Genomic DNA, 20,619 nt, shown 5'->3' on the forward strand with positions numbered 1-20,619 from the left:
GTGAAATCTCACATGGGAGGCACCAAAGATGCACTGGAAGGAACAGAGCTGAATGTCACGGCCATCCCATACCCACAGTCTTTTGTCCCATAGAAGTGCGACTGAAAGCTGATGGATCGCTCCCCCCAAGAGGGTGTTTTTCCAGGTCTGTTCTCAGGTGTGTGTTAGGGGAAGGAAGGTGCTGACAAAAGGATGTTTCTCGACATTTGGTAAAGGGATTGTCACCCATTCAGCAGAGAAGGGACTCGGGAACTAAAGGAACATCATCGTAAAGACGAGGGAATGAAAATGTGTTGGTTGCCATGGTGCCTTGTCTCAGACAAGATGATAATAGCAAGTATGAGATCATGCAGACAGTGTACCTCTGCAGACCCCATACAGATCACCAGCTGGAGATCTGGTGTTCATGGCCAGCTTTTCAGATCCCTTTTTCCTCCCTTGCTCTTAAGCCAGCTCTGTCCTCTCCCCTGTTGTGCCCTACCTACAAAGGGAACTGGGAGTTGCTGCTCTTTGCTGGTTTTCCTCCCCTTTCTCATGCTTAGGACTGTGGTTTAGTGTGCAGGATCTGGCAGGAGGCACTTGGACTTACCCAAGTAAAGGAAATAGGAAGGATAAGTCATTAGGACAGGTGACCAAAGGGCGTGCAAATGTATTCATGAATTAAAAATGCTGCCAAAAGGAAAGGCACACCGAGGGAGTGAAGTCAGATCAAACCCAAGACAGGAATGAATTGTTGCAAAACCTGAAAAACATCTCTCACTTTTTAAGCTTGAAGTAAACTCAGCTTTGTGACCCCTTTTCACACCCCTTCATTGGTACGAATCTTTCTGCCAGTCCTCCTCCGCAATGTAATCACTCCACTGTTTAATGTTCTGCATTTTCCATTATCGCTAATCTCCTCAAATGAAAGGCAGGAACCCAGGCTGCTCCTCTGCCCGTGCCAGAGCCAATGTGCTAATTGCAGCCCTCCTGCCTGCCAGGACTGGGGGAGGTGGGTTCCCTCCCACACAGCAGTCTCCTCCTGACCACCCCCTGTGCTGACCACAGTGAAAGCACCTGTAGGGAGGACGGATAGCAATGCATAACAGTCTTCTGGACTGCAAAGCTCTTCTTCCCCTTCCCGTGCTCCAGAGAGGTCAGCAGCCCCCGAGAAGGTCCTGTAACATTATGACTTACGTGTGACCAGAACACCTTAAAACTAAAGGGTTCCCAGAAACTCGGAAGAGGCCCTCCTGCATCTGGCAAATCCACAAAGCTTTGAATTCCTCTGGGAGGAATGACACTGTGAAGATGTGAGATGAGAATATTAACACCCCCAAGGTTACCAAATAAAAAAAATTGATTTTTAATAACTCTAACCATCTCTTCAGCTTTCATTAGTCTCCTCTTTGGCTTTATAGTGCTGGGCATGAAGAATATGAGGATTTGAAGAATTAACTGAATTAATGAGGGCTGATTATTAATGTTCAGAGCTCAATAAAAAAGGGAGAGAGAGAAATAAAGCACAAAAAAATGAGCTGAAAATAAGGATAATCTTTCATTTCCCCCAAAATGAGGTACATTGAATTATTGCTATACTTAAAACTGAAGCACCAAAGGAATGGAAATAAATACCTCCCATTAGCTATTGGAGGACCTGTGAAATTTCCTGCAAGCAAATGTCCAAGTCAGGGGAAGAGGATGATAATGAGGAAACGGTATTGAAGACTGCCAGTGAGGCTTTGGGCAACTCCTTCTGGACCAGACTTTGAAAACCACTCGGCACTGTGGCCAGATCACCAGAGAACCCAGTGCCACTTCTGCCCCGCCCGCCGATTGTAGGGGATCCTGGAGTTGCGAGAACCTGGTCCATAATCACAATCTGTTTGGATGTTCAACTCCTCCAAAGGTTTTAGCATTCCATGTTGTAGAAGGCCTGCTCCTTTGCCACCTGTGAGTATCTGACCAGTAATTCATCTGCAATGAGAGTTGTACGGACAGAACTGTTAGTGCTCCGATGTGTTTAGGTTGCAAAATCTTCAAGAGGGGGATTGTTTCTGGAAGTCTGAACTCAGTCCAGGCCTACAGTCACAACTGTAGCACAGATATTGCTAACAGTAATCCCTGCCTTCCCTCTATCCCAAAGTCCTAACCAGCTTTGCCTTTACAAGCAAAGCAAAGCACTTAATTATCTGCATAGAAAGAAAGACAGAATTGACTGCCATTGCTCCTTCTCCATGGGTGGGATCGTCCAGGATTGTCAGGGCTAATGGTAATTGATGTTTCCTTTCACACCTGCTCTCTTTCCTGCTTTATTAAGCCTCTGCAAACACTGTGGTCTCTGGGGAAACAGTGGGAGTGGAGGAGGAAGCCTGTGGAAGAGAACAATTCCGGTTGTTCAGCACAGCGCTTTGCTAAATTGCATTCAGCCTCTTTTGCAGAGTAATAAAGTGTTGTCTGAAAGGCAGCATGGAGTTTTAATTTTCTCATTGTCAATGGATGCTGTAATCACGTAATTAACAAAGTGCGGGAGATAGTCATTTAAAGCAAGCCGAGAAAGCCAGGACATGAAGCAGATGCTTGGGGGAGTAGAACAACTTTTATTTGAGCTCTTCTAGACCTGGAGACCTTTTTAGTACTTGAAAGATGGAGGAATCGCATTTGGAAAACAGCAGTAGTTAAAAGGAGTGTGTGCTTCAGTCTGCTATTTTATCCCTGTACTAACTTAAAAATACAAGGGTTAAGCTTTCCCTGCATTGCCCCGATCTGAGAGTCTGGGGTACGCAGTGAGGGGTAGATCCTAACATCCAGCACTGGCTGCAGGGGACGCTGATCGCTATGGTCCTACAGCCTTAAATCTCGTGCTGTTTTTACTCCTGCAACTTCAAGGTTTCTCCCTACCCCAGCAGTCTTCACCATCTCTATTTTTCACAGCCACTGCACTTCTACCAACGTTTATGACGGGTTGGACAGAGCCCTGACTGCTTTATATTACAATGACACCAGTGTTTCTTCTGCTGTGGTTTTGTGTTTTTTCTCAGAAGCAAGCAAAGGGCTTTTTGGACCAAATAGCAGCAGTGCCTCCCGCTCCTGACAGAGCTGTGAGGGTGTCGGGTTTGTCATGGCACCGGCACAGCCACAGCCACTACGTGTCATATCAGAGTAATCAACAATCTTTGGAGAGACAGCAGGCAGTGATGCGTAACCAGTAACTTCTCATACTCTCCGATTAGCAGTAGGCAGCTGATGACTTTTTCAAAGTAACTCTAATAACCCAGTGCCCAGACCGTAGGCACAAACGTGGCAGCTGCAGGCAGGCAGGTCCCGCTCGCGGCCCTGGAGCCGTCTGACAGAGGGCAATGGCTCCTGTGCCTCAGCCTTGGCCTGGGGGCAGAATTTCTAGAGCTGAAGTGAGTGCAGTGGTCTCTCCTCCGTCCCGCACCGACTCACCTCATGGCTTCGGCAAGTGCCAAGACCACTCGAATGTTTCACCGCAGAGCTGCCTGCCTGCCTGCCTGCTGCCTAAACACCCTTGGGCTGCCGCAGCGCCCGGTGCCTGCTCGGCTGTGTGGATGCCGAGCGTGGACCAGGTCTTGCAGCTGCTGAAGACGAGACCAATTCTGTCACTGCGTCTCTGCTCTGCAGTGCCCTTCCTCGGGTGGGCTGAGGGCTGGAGAGGATCAGCGCATGCTGTGCCCGGCAGCCTCCATAAAGCACCCTCTTCCTATCCTCCCTCTTTCTATTAATTTGTAGATATTTTAGGGTGAGGAAATGTAATCTGTCTGCACGGAAAACTTTCTTCCTCAGTGGCTGCTGACCAAAGAAAGAGACTGTCTGGAGGAAGCAGGGAGGTACTATTTTTTATGCAGGAAATGCCTCCCTAAGTCTGGGAACCCAGTAAACAATCACAGCAATGGAAGGATCCTGGAGATTTAGAGATGCAAGAGTGCTGACAGAGGCTAAGCTTGACCCATTTATCTCTCAGCCCCTCTCAGCATATTTAGCAGCAGCTAAGAAGCACCTCGCAAAATTGAAACCAGTGAATTTAAATGATAGCCTCTTCTGTTCTGGCTTTTTAATTTCACATCCCTTGGATACTCCCCTCCCCACTTTGAAATGCGGAGTCCTCTTTGTCTCCAGTGATATACTAGGTGTCCATCCCCACCTCCACACCGCTGAACTGGAAATTGTTTACAAAGTGGACATTACAGGTCTGCTGACTTTAATTAGGAGGAGATACCAGGTTACAGGTCGCAGGCAGGGAGTGCAGACTTTGGGAGGAAGTGTGGCTTGAGGGCTTGGTTTATGGACCAAAGTGAGCTCAAGGAAACATTGCAGATAATCAAAGGGCACAGTGTTCCTCCAGATGTTTGCTGCTGTGAAGCTCCTTTAACTATCAGACCCCTTTTAAAGTACTTGTTTGCTTTATACCTCATTAACTGCTAGAGAAATCACCCAACAGAGCTCATAATTTTGTGCTCCTGACCTGTGGATGCTCTGTACTTATATGGCTTTGAAGAAACTGTCAGGATTGTGGTAGTATTTATAGTATGACTGTGTTTACAGACCCCAGCTGAGAACAAGACCTCAGTATGAGGCCTCATACTGTGGAAAATGTGTGAGGTATGAGCTTACGGGCTTAAAAGCTGAAGGGGCAAACAGGATTGCATAGGAGGTCGGTTCTGGAGAGTGATCCGGGTTTGACACCTTGGTAACAGGGCAACACATTGGTGACTGTCCATAAGCATCAGAATAGAATTGAATGGAGCTGTGCAGAATTCCAGTATCTTATCAAGGCTTCAAGGTGTACCAGGATTTAATCATAGAATGGGTTGGGCTGGAAGGGACCTTAAACATCATCTAGTTCTAACCCCACTGCCACAGGCAGGGACCCCTCCCACCAGCCCAGGGTGCCCCCAGCCCCATCCAGCCGAGCCCTGGGCACTGCCAGGGATGGGGCACACACAGCTGCTCCGGACAGCCTGTGCCAGCGCCTCACCACTCTCATAGTGAAGAATTTCTTCGTTATACCTAATCTAAATCTACCTCTTTCAGTTTAAAGCCATTACCCCTTGTTCTAGCACTACATCCCTTGTAAAATTCCCTTTCCACCTTTTTGTAGGCCCCTGTAGGTACTGGGAGGCTGGTCTAAGGTCCCCCCAGAGCCTCCTCCAGGCTGAACAACCCCAGCTCTTGCAGCCTGTCCTCATAGCAGAGGTGCTCCAGCCCTCCCATCGTCTTCACGGCCCTCCTCTGGACTTGCTCCAACAGGTCCATGTCCTCCTTATGTTGGGGGCCCAGAGCTGAACACAGAACTGCAGGTGGGGTCTCACCAGAGCAGAGGGGGAGAATCCCCTCCCTCAACTGCTGGCCGCGCTTCTTTTGATGCAGCCCAGGATACAATTGGCTTTCTGGGCTGCAAGTGCACATTGCTGGATCATGTTGGGTTTCTCATCAGCCAGAGCCCCCAAGTCCTCCTCAGGGCTGCTGTCAGTGCATTCTCTGCCCAGCCTGTGTTTGTGCCTGGGACTGCATCCAGATTATATACAGGTTTGAGACAGAGACCGCTAATGGAACTGCCCCTACAGTTAGCGGAGGGAAGTAGTTGCAATTCTTGCATAAATCACCTCTAGCAGACGACGTTACTACCTACTTGATATTACACCCCTAAATAGTATGTGATGTGCATGCCTCACTGCTGTCTTGAACTTGGCCATCATAGTTGGTGGTTCACCTCTCAGTGCCGCATTTAGCGTTTTGGGTGTAGGGCCAGGATCCAGACAAAGACCTCCAACACCTCATTTTTACCCATAACATCACCACATCTCTGCAAAATTGATGCTAGATTTGTACACAAGCACAAATGCACTGGCTTGGTGGAGTGACTCCCAGTTTGCGGGGAGTAAATAAAAGGAACATTATGTCTGTGCATGCTGCATGCAGTCCCTGTTAAGATTTTTTTAAGGACTGTCACTGTCTGCAGTCGTCCTTCCAGATGGGGGAATAGGAGACCTTGCTGGTAGCTACAGTGCTAGCAGCAGTGCAGAGCTTGTCTCATCTGCAAGTCACTGCCTGCACAGCCCGCAGCCACCCACAACAGTAATTATTCACAGCTCTTTAAATTCCTTTTGTACTGCTCCACTGCAATTTTAAATCACTCCATCAGTTGTGACAGTTTATGAGAGCTGATGTGGCTCATCCTCTGGAACAGACAAGCGTGCATAGAAGCAATTATTCCATAAACTCCATTTTATTTTTCACCCAGTGTCTTCCCTGATCCTTAAGCCATTAAATATCAGCTGCTTTTCCTTTTTTTCTTTTGCGTTTCCCTTGAGCAACTCCTGTCAGGAGGGCTGGAGCCCAAGTTATTTTTTTCATAACACCCCAGTGTGTTCACAGCTCCACCACTTCCTGACAAATGACAGGCTCCATATTGTGCCAGGGAAAGGTAAATTGTTAAGTGCATTTACTTCTGTTAACGCACTAGTCGACACAGTGCAGTCTCCTGTTTGAGCTGCCAGGCATCTGTATGATTTTTAAGCAGCTGTCACTTGGGTACCTTGGAAGGAAGAACGGCACTCTGAAAATTCAGAGATGCGGGGAAAGGTGTTTGCTTATGTAGCTCCTGTAAAATGATGAGCCCTATTAATTAATCACTCCTTTTTCGGAATAGGTGTCGGAATCAGACAAGAGCCAATCAGTAAACATGGGAGCAGGAGTATGGTTCAGGAGCAGTGCTGGAGGCAGCAGCAGGAAAACAGGACGAGGTGGAGAAGGAGCTGTGCTGGGATGATGGGATCACCCCCGCTGGGTGCGTTAGATTGCAGGATAAGCTGTCCCAGAGCTGAGCAAGGCCTTACAGGGGAGCTGTACCGACTCTCCTTAGCTTACCCGCAGCAATGTGTAACAGGAATAGCCCTACTGCAAGTTAACAGGCTATCCCAATGTAAAAATCACTGAAGCCTAGAATTGTAAAATTAATTTAGGTGCCTAACAGGCATTGAAATCAACGGCAGTTAGATGCTGAAAATCCTTTAAAAATAACAGATCTTACTGAAAGCCAGTGAAGTCAGCGGAAGGATTCCTGCTGATTGCAACAGATACTCATCTAAGATGGAAATGTAAGACAGAATCAGAGAACGGTTTGATGTGGCCCTGTTGGTTTCTCTAATGTTACCCTACAGGTGGTCCCAGTCTCATGGCACGTCTGCACGAGCCAGGGCTCTTCTTCAAACAAAGGGGCATGTTCAGATGTAAAACTTGAGCAATAAATTGTTTCCAAATGCACAGCTAGGTCAAGGGAAAGAGTCAGCAATCCCTAGGCAGTTTTACGATCTAATTTAATTTCTCAAGTGTATCAGTCTGTGGTTCGTATAGCTCCTGACATATGTACTTGGCTAAAACCTAGGAATAGGAATATGTGCTTGGCAGAATAACTCTGGACGCGACAGGAATATAGACTTTTATCAGCAGAATGAAATCATCAACCCTTTATTGGTTTGAATTGCTCACCTTCTCTCCTACGGAGTCAGATCTCCAGCTGATATCTATCAGCTAAGGACCTTCCTCATGGCACCATTATCAGCAGAGAGTAAAAAATCTCTGTGCATTAATTGTCTAGGAGGAAGCATTTGCATCTGTGTGCACACTTGAATTTTGCCTGTAGGTGTGTCAGTTTTGTCTCCATTTAAAAAAGTCGCTGTATCAGCACAGCCAAAAGCAGAATTTGTGCCAGCAGCGTGGTTTGGAGCAGCAAACCAGACCAAGGTGTAAACATGGCCAGGGCTTTCTGTTCTCACATTCGTTTACAAAACTGTCCAAGGCGAGCCTGCATTTTGTTTGATATCCTCACTGCATTCAGAAACAGAGAGAATTATTTCAGGCTTTGTGTTGAGGGCTATTGTCCTCTTCTACTCCAGAAAACAGCTGTAATAGGCCACCCAAGTATCTGAGGAGAGGAATTAAGCTGCAAGGTGGCTGTTGAGGTCATGTAACACCATGAAAGCTGTAATTTCCCTGGGATTTATTTCCTACAGACAACTTGTGGTCTATGTGCAGTGAAAGCTAATTTAAACAAGAAGGATGAGTCTTACCAACACACCTTGATTGGCAATTGTGATAAATTCCTGCAATTACTATTAACTTCACATAAGGTTTTTGTTTGTTAAAGACGTTGCTGAAATGACAGCCCAGCAATGGAATAAAACAGGTGAAAGGGGAAGTTGCATGAAATGTTTGTCTTTGCAGAGTTCCCTGAGTAGATCTACAATGAACAGGAGTCTTCCTTCTCTCTCCTACCAGCATCTCACTTCTCATAGTCAGATAATGCACAGTGAAGTTGTTTTGTTCTGTTTTCTGGTGAGGTAGTTTCCAACACGGTCATTTATTATTCAGTCCTTGTACTAGAACATGGAGCAATGTGTGCTTGAATCACATGGGTTTTAGTCATAGGAATAAAATATTTACAAATGTGAACTATTTCACAAGTCTCTATGGTCTCTACCAAGCATTGAGAAATTATGAGTGTCTTCCAGAAATATTTTGATCTCTTTTTAAAAAGTTACAAGTTTAACGATGCTATAATACATGTGGCAGCTTCATCTTCTAATTTCTGATTCTGCAAGTTGCTCTTGCTTCACGTTTTCAAGCTTTTGTCATTCTCTGTCTCCTTTTTTAAGAAAAATGGAAATTGTGATGTTCTTGCCATGATTCAACTGCTAAAATTGTAAGAAAAAATCAGAGCTGAGACCCACAATAAAATAACAAAACCAGACAATGTTACTTTACGCACACACACACGCAGAAATTTATCAGGAGGTTTGCAGAGCCCTCATCTCTAAGGAATCTTTCCAGATCTGTTTGAAAGTTGCTCCTGCCTCAAAGCTTCCAGGACAAGAAGAACAAGGGGAAATGAAAACTGCAGATGGACTCTGTGTTAAATCAGCAGTGGCTAAAAGGAGTCCTGGGCTCTGATGCATTGTCTTCAGTGGGATTAAGGAGGAGCCCCAAAAGGAGAGAGCTCCAGAGCTGGTTTGCTTCCATTAAGGAACAGAAGTATGAGACCAGGTCACTCAAGAGCTCGTGTTGGATACCGAGCTCTTTTAACAAGTAGATCACACATCCGCTAAATTCATTATTCCCTTCCCTGCTCTTTGGAGACAGCCCCAGAGCCCACGCTGTTTTGTAACCTCACAGATTAGGAAACAGGCCTGAAGAGCTGCAAAGAATGCCAGTCTGCATGACCAAACCCAAAGAGGTCAGATATTTTTCCTCTGAAAAAAAAATGACACGTTTACATCTGCTGTTTGTTTCCTAAAGAAAAACAGTTCATAAACGACAGACAAGACAGAGGCCTCACCTTCTATGTGAAACGCTCAAAAGCAAGCAGGAATCGTGCTGGCCACACATAAACCTGCCTGTCTGCATTGTAAATGTTCATACCTTAAATTTGGCCAATTGTGTGGGTGTGGAAAGCTCAGCCAGAAGTCGTGTTTCTTGCAGCGAGGAAGTGAGTGAACACAAAGCAACAGAAAGGGAAAAGAACAGCAGGTGAAATGAGTGCCTTGTAGGAGTTCGCCACTCATTACTGCAATGATGATTTGACTCATGCACTTTTGGTTTTGGGCTTTTTTCCTCCTTGGAGACAGAACACTTAATGATAAAATACCACCTTTGTTAAAGCAGAACTAATATTTAACAGCCGCAAAGCAACCAGTTCACACTGGAATCAGCTTCTTCAGCAGAGAAGGAAGGAAGAAATGTCAAGGGCACAGCAGGTGCTGCCGTCTCCTCCCACCCTGCTTGCATCTGTGTTTAAAGTGGGTTTATAGATTGCTCATGTGCAGGTCCATAGGCAAACTGCAGATCCAGCACTACACACGTGGCTGGATCTGTGATGTGCAACTCTGTGAACACGCTTGGCTGCCTGTAAGATATGGTGTTACCTCTGTCTTCACCTAGCAGAGCTGGAGCTGGAGCAGATGTGCCCCCATCACCCTCCGTATACGTAAGTGCCACCAGATACATGTAGTAACACAGACACACGCTACTACACACAGCAGCATGCCACTACACAAACTCACACATGACTGCAGCCACCTCGGGAGCGGCTCACAGCCACAGAGAGGTCTGACCTTTCCTTCCCATCCCGAAGAAGCTGAGAGCTGTGAACAGCTAAAACCGCACCAGCTGCAGTCTGTCCGGCCTCTCCAAGGCCTTGTGAAAGAAGCTGACAGAGACCACTCACAGGTGAACTTCTTCGTGGGGAGCGAACCCCGAGATCCCGGCTTAGCCCTGTGTACCAGCTGCAGCCCCTGGGATATTTGCACTGCAGGAGGACAGAACAAGCTGCGTGCACACACAGCAGATTGCTGAGCCAACAGCGGAAAGGAAAATGCAAGCGCTTCCTGCAGAAATATGTGACAAGACACTTGAAAGATTTCAAGCGGAAAAGTCACTGTAGTTTTGTGTTCTGTAAGAACTTTGTGGGCAGAGAAAGAGTGAACTTCTGGACATTTCTGAATCAGCTCTTCCAGCGACTGCTGAGACTGTGCTGGAGAGCTTAGCACACGAATTTCACAGACTGAGCCTTCCTCGTGACTGGGTTACTATTCTCAGTGTGGTTCTGCATTCAACTTTAAGACCTTTCTGCTGAAAAGGAGAGGGAAACTCCCTTTATCTCCTGAAATCTATGTTTGAAGGCCCAGTTGTCTCCATTAGATTCTCACTGGGTTTAGTGGGAATCTGGCACACACAAGGGAAGCACCGACAAAGGAAGAGACAGGCTGTGTTCCTTACCCCACCTTTCAGAAAGTCATCTTGACTATGTCTTGCCAAGATGAGACTCTATTTTCAGTAGGGAAGCTGCCGAGCCCACCAGAACGCCTCAGAACTAACCCCACAGAAAGCTCAGATACACACATCTGTTGCGGTGCAAGAGTAAGTGGGAAACTGAGTCCTGCATCTGCGATGGGGAAAGACAGATCTCAAAAGATTAGTTTCTTCACCTATAGTTTGCCATTATTTCTTGTTAACTGCACCGCGTGAGCTCAGCCCCTTTCCACTTCTTTCTTAACCACCTCCTCGCAAACACAGCCCTACGATTCCCAGCAGAGTGACTTTATAGATATGCTGTTTAGTGAATGGCAGAATTTGGCCTGTCTTGTTGCTGACATGATAATTTCCTATCATTCCCACCATTCCTAGGTAATTACAATAGCTCTGTATTATTGTAAGACATACATTATTGGCTTAATTCTCCTCCTCCTCTGGAATTCCAGGAGTATGTAGACATATTTCAGATATATTCTGCATTCTAGCCAAAGCTTGGCAAGTGCAATATGTGTATCACACCAGTTACAACTATAGCATGAGTAATTTGGGGGAGGAGGGAGGTGAGCGAGCAGAAAAAGAGCTTCTCCAAATCCTTCAGCTCTTCACTTGGACACTGTGAATGAGATATTTAAATACGTTGCTGTGGAAACAATCAAAGAGGGGGTCTTTGTGTGTGTGTGAGTGTGTGTGTTTTAGTAATCCCAAAGGGGGTATTTAATTGGAATCAACCACAGCTTTTTAACTGTGTTTTAAATTGGAGAGAAATAAAAAGAAGAAGCTGCCAGAAAAGGAACATTAAATAAAAGGGGGAGAAAAAAAAAAAAGCCCACATGAAACAAGATGGGGGGAGAAAGGGAAATCAAAAGAATAAATTTACTGTAACCGGCAAAGGATTCATTAGGGTTACAACAAAGCTCAGTTCAATTTCCCTCCTATTGACATTAACGAGTTTGAGGTAGGTCCAGCCTGAAAGGCAGCGAGAACGTATTTCTCCCCCTTTTCCGCCTGGTCCCAGGGAACCGAGCAGCTGTCTGTAAATTGCTCCACACAGGGGAATGAGGTTTCTTTCCTTTCCTCCTTGCATTTTTCTTTGTCCAACTGCACCCGCATTGAGCAGTGCCCTAGGAGCTTGCCTCGCCGCTTTCCGCTCATTGCAGCATCTCTGCTCCCTCCTGGACTCTCTGACTGGGACAAGCCATTTTATTCCTGATAAACCTGAGATGTTATTTATTACTGTCCTGCAGCTTGAATACATTGAGCTTACCAGGGTTATTTTTGGTCCCAGCAACAGCCCCTCTAGGCTCGTAATTAACTGTTATTGTTGTTAATGTTAGCATGGAAGTTGCTATTTAAGCTAGAGGACACTGTTAGTATAAGAGCAACTTCACTGTGGGTAAACTTACAATGGAAATTAGAGAGACTCCTACACATTGGAAGGACTGATCCTGGACTAAGGGCAGTGGGAGAGGAAGTCTGACAGTTTTGAGAGAAAATTTGGTAGGGTATGAATGAGATTGTATCTCAAAGAGCTGAACTTCACGGTCCAGAAAGTCTTTTCCAATGTCTTGCTCCTATGTTTTACACTTTTTGTATTAAAATGAGACGTCAAAGGGTCTGAATTACAATGCAGTGTGTATTCAGTCACATACACACAGAGTAGGAGCCAGTTCCCGGCGCTCGTGTAAAAAGACAAGATTACATTTGAGATTAATTCTGCATGGACAGAGGCGCCAGTGTGTGCACATTAAGGAAGGGGCATTGATCCCAGATGCCAGGATCAGGCTCTGACGTTCTGCTGCAGAGAGAGCCAGCACAAAATTAGCACACAAGATAGACAGTAGCTGGGAAGAGTCCAGAGACACAGCAAAAGGAAGGGACGTATTCAAGGTCCAGTTTTAGTGTTATTTTTAGATACAGCACATTTTCACCATTCTCTGGAGAGGAAATGGGAGAACGCTGCTTGGTCCTGCTGCCTTTCTAAAGGACTTGGAGCTCAGGTGACAGAAGTAGGCTTTTTTTCATTATTAATAATCACCTATTGGACTCATAAATGCGGTTTTTAGAAACTGGGACTGTCCAGGGAGGTGAAGAAATCAAAGCCTGAGCAGGACAAAGCTAATTCAGCCTCAGCCTTGTGTAACCTTGCAGACTGGCTTTGTTGTCCTGAGAGATCGTGTGGAGAGGCCGTGAGCGTGAAGGAAGCGCTCTGCGCTTGGTGCTGTCCCAAGGCACACAGAAAAGAAGAGCAGTCTGTCAGGGATCAGCCTCAGAGACCCTGGCGCACCGTCAGAAGCAGCATGAGGTAAACCTCATGGACCAGAAATTAGGACACACTGAGCTCTCATCAGCTGGAATCATTATGTTTTGGCAATATTGTCCCTTCCCACTTGGCCATGCCTTGACTGGCTCTTCCAGTTTTCAACCGTGACAGCTCCAAGCCCTAGCTCAAGCGCAGAAACCTCTGCTTGCTTCTTCCTCCTTTTCACCATAAACCAAACTCCTCCTGCCAGCCTTTCCCCCTCACCCCCCGCCCCCACTTTGCAACTGGCACCTTCCTTGAAGAAGAACAGCAAGAAAGAAGATGTATAGCTGTAATAGATTTTTCCCCACTGGAGTGTACATTAAATTTAAGGCTTTGCTCTGGACACTGAATGGTTGGTCATTAACGCACCTCGAACCAGCAGCATAAAACAATCCTCATAAGTGCTACCATGAAAAATGGTGGCAGAGATCAGAAGTGATCAGAATGCAGACGGGAGCTGCAGCTCTTGGCGTAAAAATGATTAATGAAAAATCCCCAGCATCCTTTCTTCTCTTTGCAAGGGAGGAAGCAAGCAAGCTTGACAAGAACAACGGCTCCTCATGTGAGGAGGATAATAGCAGGAATGATATGTCTCCAGGAGATTCCCAAGGCCTTGTGCGCACATAATAAATTGCCCTTGTCACTTTTGGGAAACTTATGAAGAAAGATCGCCAAAGCCAGCAGAAGCAGTGAGGGAAAAGAACAAAAGATTCAACCCAAAAGAGCCCAGCCTTGCCTGGGAGACGCACCAGCTCTGCTCACCCCTTGCCTCTGTTTGCTCAACAAAGTGATTTTGAAGTGAACAGAAGGAGTTGGGTCCCCAGGCTCGTAAAGTATCTGTCAGCATATGATGGCAGTAAAGCCAAAAAAGGGACTGCATGATGCAGAGCTGCAGCTCTTAAACCCTGTGTTAGAGAAGAGGATGCCACTGGCACGCTGGCCTGTGCTGCCACAGCAGGTGCTTGCAGTCAGGTGTCCAGGTGACTGACAAGGATGTCATGGTAGGTAAGGGCTTTGGCTTAGGAGAGCTTACTTTTTTTCCTGAATTGAGTCAATTTTCTTACACAAATGGTGCAAGTCGGCTAATCTCTTCCTGCCTCAGCTCTCTACCTGTAAAACAGACATGTTTCCTTTCTATTCTCCTTTGGCTACTTATGTGCAAATTCTTTGAAGCAGGCACTGTCTGCCCCCGTGCATGTGTATCTCATAGCTCGGAGATGTGATCCTGCAAATACCAGAGCTGGTTGTCATACAAATACAGCCCAGCCTTTTGATACTGCTCCGGTTCTCCTTCAGCCATGCAGTGCCACACCGGCCGAGATTTGCCCCGGTGAGTTTGTGTAAGCCCGCTGGTGAGGCGAGGTGAGGAGGGATTCGGAGAAAGGGATCACACTGGGAAATCTGCTTTAATTTCCTGCTCTGCCTCAAGCTTCCATGTGACATTGTATATCAGTGAAAGCAAGAAACGTGAAGATAGATGGACTTTGCAATGCTTGGCTGGTACTGCCCAAAGCGCACAGGGGCCATCTAACAGAGTGCAATCAACACCGCTATTTGTGCATATGCAGGAAAGGCAATTAACAGAGATGGGGTCCTTCAGGCAGTGACTCAAGAGTGAGATAGTTTCCCTTTGTGAGTCGCCTGGTAAGACTTAGGACCTTGCAAAAGATCTTTGTGGGTTTTTCCTTTAGTGTCTCTGTGTCCCACTTTCTGCATTTTAATGATGGGTATGGCAGCACTTGCTGTTACGCTTCTCTCCCATGGGCATTCATTTGAACACCGGCTGCAGGTGGCTCATCCTCCCTTGCTAAAGCGCTGTCAACCTCAGCTGTGAGAATATTTCCATGAATGCCTGCCAGGTGCATGCAGAAGATAAAGGTAGGTCCTGCGCTGATGGCCGCTCTTTGGATTTCTGCCATAGCTCCAGGACTGGCTGTGAAAGGAGGACTGGATGGTGGAAAACGTACCCCTTGGCAGAACAGGGATGACCGTGATCAAACAGATGCCACTAATTCTGCATTTGCTATTGCGCTGAGAAGAGGGAGGAACGGCTTTTGCTCGAGCACTGGCTCTCCCAGGTCTGTGTGGGGAGATAACAGCCCATTGAGACCAGGTTAGCACTGTTGTGGCTGAGAAACAAGTTGTGGAGTTGGAGGAAGAGCTTCATTCCACCTGCTACCTCTGGGCAGCATAAGTCAGCCAAGAGCCACTGCACAGCAGAGACTCCCCTCTCCAGGACGGCCTCACCTGGACACGCTTGTTTACCTGCTGTCATTGCCTGTTAGTCCAAGTGCTTTCTGCAAGGCAGGCTCTGGCCCCCCAGGCTCAGCCAAGTGCCTTCCTCTGTGTAGCGCTGGAATAATAGCGGCCAGTAGCAGGGTCATTTATTTGGCCTTTCATCCTTCAGCGTGATGGATGAGGAGACTGATAAATAGCTGCCTCTATGAGAAGGTCTATTTTTGGTCCTTGTTCTCTTATGTGGCTGTATGAATGGTCTTCCTGCTCACCGGCTTCGTGAACAGCTGTTACCGACCTCTGGATCTTCGAATGCTGTGCTCAGGGTTAACGCTGGCCCTTATGGTGAGGGCTGGGGATTTTCTGCTCCCTTACTGTAAATAAAAGCAAGTTTCTTTCCTGCTTACAGTCAGATCTCTCCCATGGGGCAGCGTCTCTATGGAAGCCACACCGACGCCCCTGGGGCCGCATCAAATCTTCATGGATTTCACAGCCTGTTAAGTGTCCGATCCCTTGGCATTTCCCAGCTCCGAAGGCCCTCGGTTCCCGAGTGACTGAGAGCTGCCGAAGCTTCCGAGTCAAGTCATCACAGCTGCATATCCCTCAGGAGAAGGGCAGAGGGGGAACAGGGAAACATGCTCATCAGTTACAGAAGAGTTAGAAAGAGGAAAGCTGTGGCGTTGGAGGTGTGCAGGAGGCTCAGGTTCAGGGCTGGTTTTGCTTCAGCTCCCTGCATGACTTTGCAGCAGTCACTGTGCAGAAGTGTATGCTTTAATTTTCTCTCCTGTTTCTAAGCATATTTTCTATTATTTTCTGTCTTGTCTATGCAAGACAGAACTCAGGATAGATTTAGATACCTGCATTCTGTGACTGTACATTTCCTAGTGCCATGGGACACTGATTTCATTTGGATTTCTAATTTATTTCACAATACTGTGGAATAATCAGAATTATTAAAGCCAAAATGTTCTTTGCTGCCTGTTTCTATTAGGCAAAGCAGCTCAGACTGTCAGGTCTTTGGGGAGGAAGGAGAAGGTTTGTTTTTTACCACCTCCCAATCTTTTGTCCTTCATGACCTTTACTTCTTTTGCTAAAATTATCATTCGTGCAAAAAAGAGAGGTGGAAAATTGGTCCCTCTTCCCATTGCACCAAACATTCCTGCAGAGGAAAGGTTATTCTTTTCATAGCCGTGCTATAGGGCATACCAGACGATAGGATCTGCCCTTTCTGAGGCTAAATCATCAGCTCTAATATGTTTTCCTTCTTACATTATTACTATCCTCTCCTTGGAACATGAGTACTTTCCATGTTGACTGTAACATTACTGTCTCTGCTAGCAGCAGATGGAAAGCCAAGCTGGAGGTACAAGTCATGTTACCATTAAGAGCCAGCAGCGAAATGCAATGGTTTCTAATGTAACCCTTCAAGTTGTTGACAGAGCTGTTTCTCAAAATAATAATAATAATAAAAAAAAAAAAAAAAAGAGAGAGAAAAAAACCAATAACCCTGAGGCACAGCTAAGTGTGCTGGTAAAATCCTGTCTTTAAGATGTTGAGAGTTTTACAACTGGCTTTGATGGAACTGGGAATTTTTAGCTTTTTATTGGAATAAATCAATCAATCAAGTGAGAGCTTTCCTGGGGATAAGCAAGAACAAACTCCCATACTATGAAATCAAGCAGCCAAATTTTCAAAAGGAGGGCTATTCCTGACAATCTAATTTGAAGTATCAGTTTGGGGTCTAATCAGCTGCAGCAAATCAGACCCACATAAACCTGACTGCCTGCAATGAAAATCAGAATTTCTGTCTACTGGGGAGAGCCAATGTGCCTGCATTTGTCCTAAGAAAATGAACTAGTTAAGAAATGGCAAAACATTTTGTTGCAGTTAGTTAACTTAAATTGTTCATTCTGGGTTGACCCAGTGCAATTTTTCCCCCCTGCTGACATTTTTCATTTCATAATGAGCTGAATATCCTATGCAGATATGAAGTTCACATGTGGATTCTGGTCTCATTTGGGCTGGTTTCACGCTGGTGCTGAGACACGGACTTCAGGGGTGTCCTGCTTGTTAACTTGGATAAGCAACGCAAAGGTTGTAGCTGCATCGTTCTCATACAGCCAAGGCAGGAGGGTGGTTAAGGGTTCCTGCTGGAGATCCGGGCGGCTTTGTTTGAAGTGGGCACTAGAGGCACATCTCCTTGCCACTGCGTGGAGGGCAGCTGGCCATCGGGGCTAGGGAGTGCTGGAGGGGCTGAGTGTGAGTGGAGCCGTGCCACTCTCCTGGATCCTTGGGTATTGGAGTTTGCGTCCCTCAACTGTTGGCTTGCCGAGGCCTCTACAAGCTTTCTAGAGCGTCATTGCTGGGATTGTTCTTTCCCAGTTTAGCGATCCTTCCCTTCCTCACTTCCCAATCCCGTCCAGCCAGCTGCTGTTCGAGAGCAAGCCCTGAACTCAGAAGGAAAGAGAGGAGCTGATTTTGATTCATTTCACTTGCAAATTTAGTGCCTTGCCATTGTTACATCTTTAGAAGCCCTATAGCCAGTATAGGATTTTAAAAGCTTTCTGTATTAGCCGTGTTTCCCTTACCCCATGCCCCGCTCCCCCACCCGCCGAGCCTTCTCATTCCCTATTCAAGGAGCCTGGGTGAGCCTTTGTGCTCCGCACGCCCAGCAGTCACCATTGCGTCTCCGTTCATCAACAAAGAGAAACCTTATCTTCTGATGGACACATACAGCACATTCTGTGTGACATTTAAATCTCCCTTTGTAGCCAACTCAGATATTTTTGCTGTTAAAAGAAGACCATACAGCCGGGTGATTTCATTACTGCAAATGTTATTACAGTGAAAGCCTGTTTAAGACATAATGTCACTGAAGGGAAAATAGGATCTAGCAGCAAGTGTGGCCTGATGGAGGGTGCTGGGATTCATCACAGGCTGAAAGAAACCTCTCAAACATCAGACCTGCTAATGGAGCAGCTTTTTTCTTCATCAAATCAAACCAACCACTTCCTCAAAGCCCTAAGGCTAGGAATTAGAAAGAAGATTGAAATGAATTAGGTGCCCAACTCTCACTGACTTTATATTTGAGCTCCTAAGCTGTTCTTGCTGCTTCAGAAATTGTAGCCGGGCTGCTGCAGTTCTTAGTACCACAGACACAGTGAATAGAAATGCCTTGTGTTAACAGCAGCCACAGGCCTGAAAAAGACAGTGCTGCTGCGTGTCCACGTTCATAATGACTAGCTCTTGGTCCAAGAACACTCGAGAAGAGACATAATCACAGACAAGTCCCAGCCTCCCTGAATGAAGTCAGTGTGAATTTCCTAGGGACTTGGCCCCAATTTCCACCCTGACGTAAATATAATTCCTTTTTTCTCCCAAGCAGATTTCCCTAAGGATTTTGGATTTGCAAGAGCAAAACTTGAGCTTCTAGAGTCAGAGGTGTCATGCAGACTGATCAGCACTCCGTGCTGGGAGCGTGCAGCTTTGCACACATGGATTTGAGCTGCACTGTGCAGATACGTTGGCGTGTCACTGAGCCGTCCAGACAGACATGTGCCATGCTCCCAACCCTCTGCCTTTGAGGTACTGGTTTCTAGCGTTGATTGGCTCTATTTTGAAGATCGCTTTGCTATGCAAGACAGATATGACCTTTCATCTTAGCCTTCAAAAAGTGTAGCTCAAACTCCTTGCTAATGGGGATCGTGAATGTCTCGGCTGTGCTCCTTTCTGGGGGGATGCGGGTAGTTCTCTTCCATTTGACGTCTTTCCGAGCGTTGAAACACAATGAGTATCAGGTCAACAGCAAACCTCCCACCAGCTTCAAGAAGGCTTGGACTGTGCCCCAGCCTGCTCTGCTAACAAGATGTGACAAGCTGAAGGGAACAGTTAAACAGAAAGCATTAGGATTTCACAGCGTATTTTGCCAGCAACTTACTGTTTTTCAGCTGGGTTTTTTTTCTTTGATTTTTTTTTTCTTCCTTCTTGTGCTGTACCAACTCAAATCTATCCCAGGCTGCTTCTGACATTAACAAGACAGTGGATGACAGGCAAAATGCGTCCACGAGCAATTCAGAGTCTCCCCGCTAAGTAATCATAAACACTGCAAGTTTGCAACAAAACAAGCAGCTGTCTTTCTCCCTCTGGACAAGGGCTGCTTCCTCGCAAATTGAGGCTCTGCAGGTTTTACAGCTGTCGGACAATGAGTCTGGTGCCTGTTATTTCCTCCTCCTCTTTTTTCCTTTTTCTTTCTTTTAATGGAAAATATCTCAGCATTGCCAGAACTCAAGTGGCCCCCTCCAGCACCGAATCAATACAGCCAAGTGACGAGGCTTTAACTTTCTGGCTGACGCTACTAGAATGGGCACAGAGGGTTTGTGTTACTTGCACATCCTCTCTTCCAAGGGTTTATTACCTTCGATCACATTTCTTACAGGGAAGCAGATATTTATTTGGGGGCTGGGAAATGATTCAACAGCACACAAGTTCTGTCACAGAGGTGCTGAGGGTGAATAGGCTGGGGAGGGTGGGCTGGATGTGGGGAGAGTCCCCAGCAGGGTGGTCACCTTGAGCTTTGCAATTTCTTTCCAGACTGCTACAGTATGTAAGGAGCCCCAAAAGAAATCTTTATCCCTGACGTAAAGGTAGGCAAGTAGAGAGTGAAGATTACTCTTTATTACTTCATTACTTTGATAGAGAATTGATCCTACCCTGGACTGACTGGCCACATGACCTTAGCCTTTTCAGATAAATTTTCGGTGATATTTTCCGAGGCAGCCTGCAGTGGACGCCGCCTCTACAATGCCTCCTTCATGGTGCAGTCAGAGAAAAGCCTGTGCCACGGTGTGGGTGGTGGATTTACCTCCCACGGCTGGTAGTTATTGCCCCCTCAGCCGAGCGCCCAATCCCTCCTGGGCCGTTTCAGTGCCAAGCAAACCCCATTTGTTCCAACCCTCTTAACTACGTGGCTGTAATGCTGCTCTGCCGTCCTGCACTACCCTTCTCAACAACAACACCTTCTTACCCTGTTAACTTACAGTAGGCTTAATTCTACCTTGTAACGCTGCAGCTGTCTGTGCCCTTTGCACTCCCTCCGCCTGCCACCCTCCTTTGCAGTGGGTCCATCAAATAACACGTCGGATGAAGTACGTACATTCTTTCTGCTTATGGCTGAGTATAATAGTCTGGCTCCTGTGCCTTCCAGGTGGCTTTTGGACATGCAGCATTTAGTGCGTGGAGTTATCGATCTCTGATATTTAAAACAGAGCTGT

The 20,619-nt window shown here is 46.5% G+C and overlaps 1 protein-coding gene across 13 annotated transcripts in view; it reads left to right on the top strand.

The window, feature by feature from the left end:
* DUSP26 (dual specificity phosphatase 26) overlaps positions 1 to 20,619 on the top strand; it is a 41,469-nt gene that overhangs the window by 12,877 nt on the left and 7,973 nt on the right. For 9 of the 13 annotated variants that reach the window (XM_055696208.1, XM_027803738.2, XM_027803747.2 and 6 more), the window contains one exon: positions 18,735 to 18,934. The exons of 3 other annotated variants lie outside the window; for them this stretch is intronic. The gene's annotated coding sequence lies outside the window, so the exon portion shown is untranslated. Of the gene's footprint in view, positions 1 to 18,731; positions 18,935 to 20,619 lie in introns of all 13 variants that reach the window. One more of the 13 variants, XM_027803739.2, reaches the window with a different exon arrangement.

Source organism: Falco cherrug, chromosome 18 (assembly GCF_023634085.1).
Source record: "Falco cherrug isolate bFalChe1 chromosome 18, bFalChe1.pri, whole genome shotgun sequence".
Lineage (NCBI taxonomy): Eukaryota > Metazoa > Chordata > Aves > Falconiformes > Falconidae > Falco > Falco cherrug.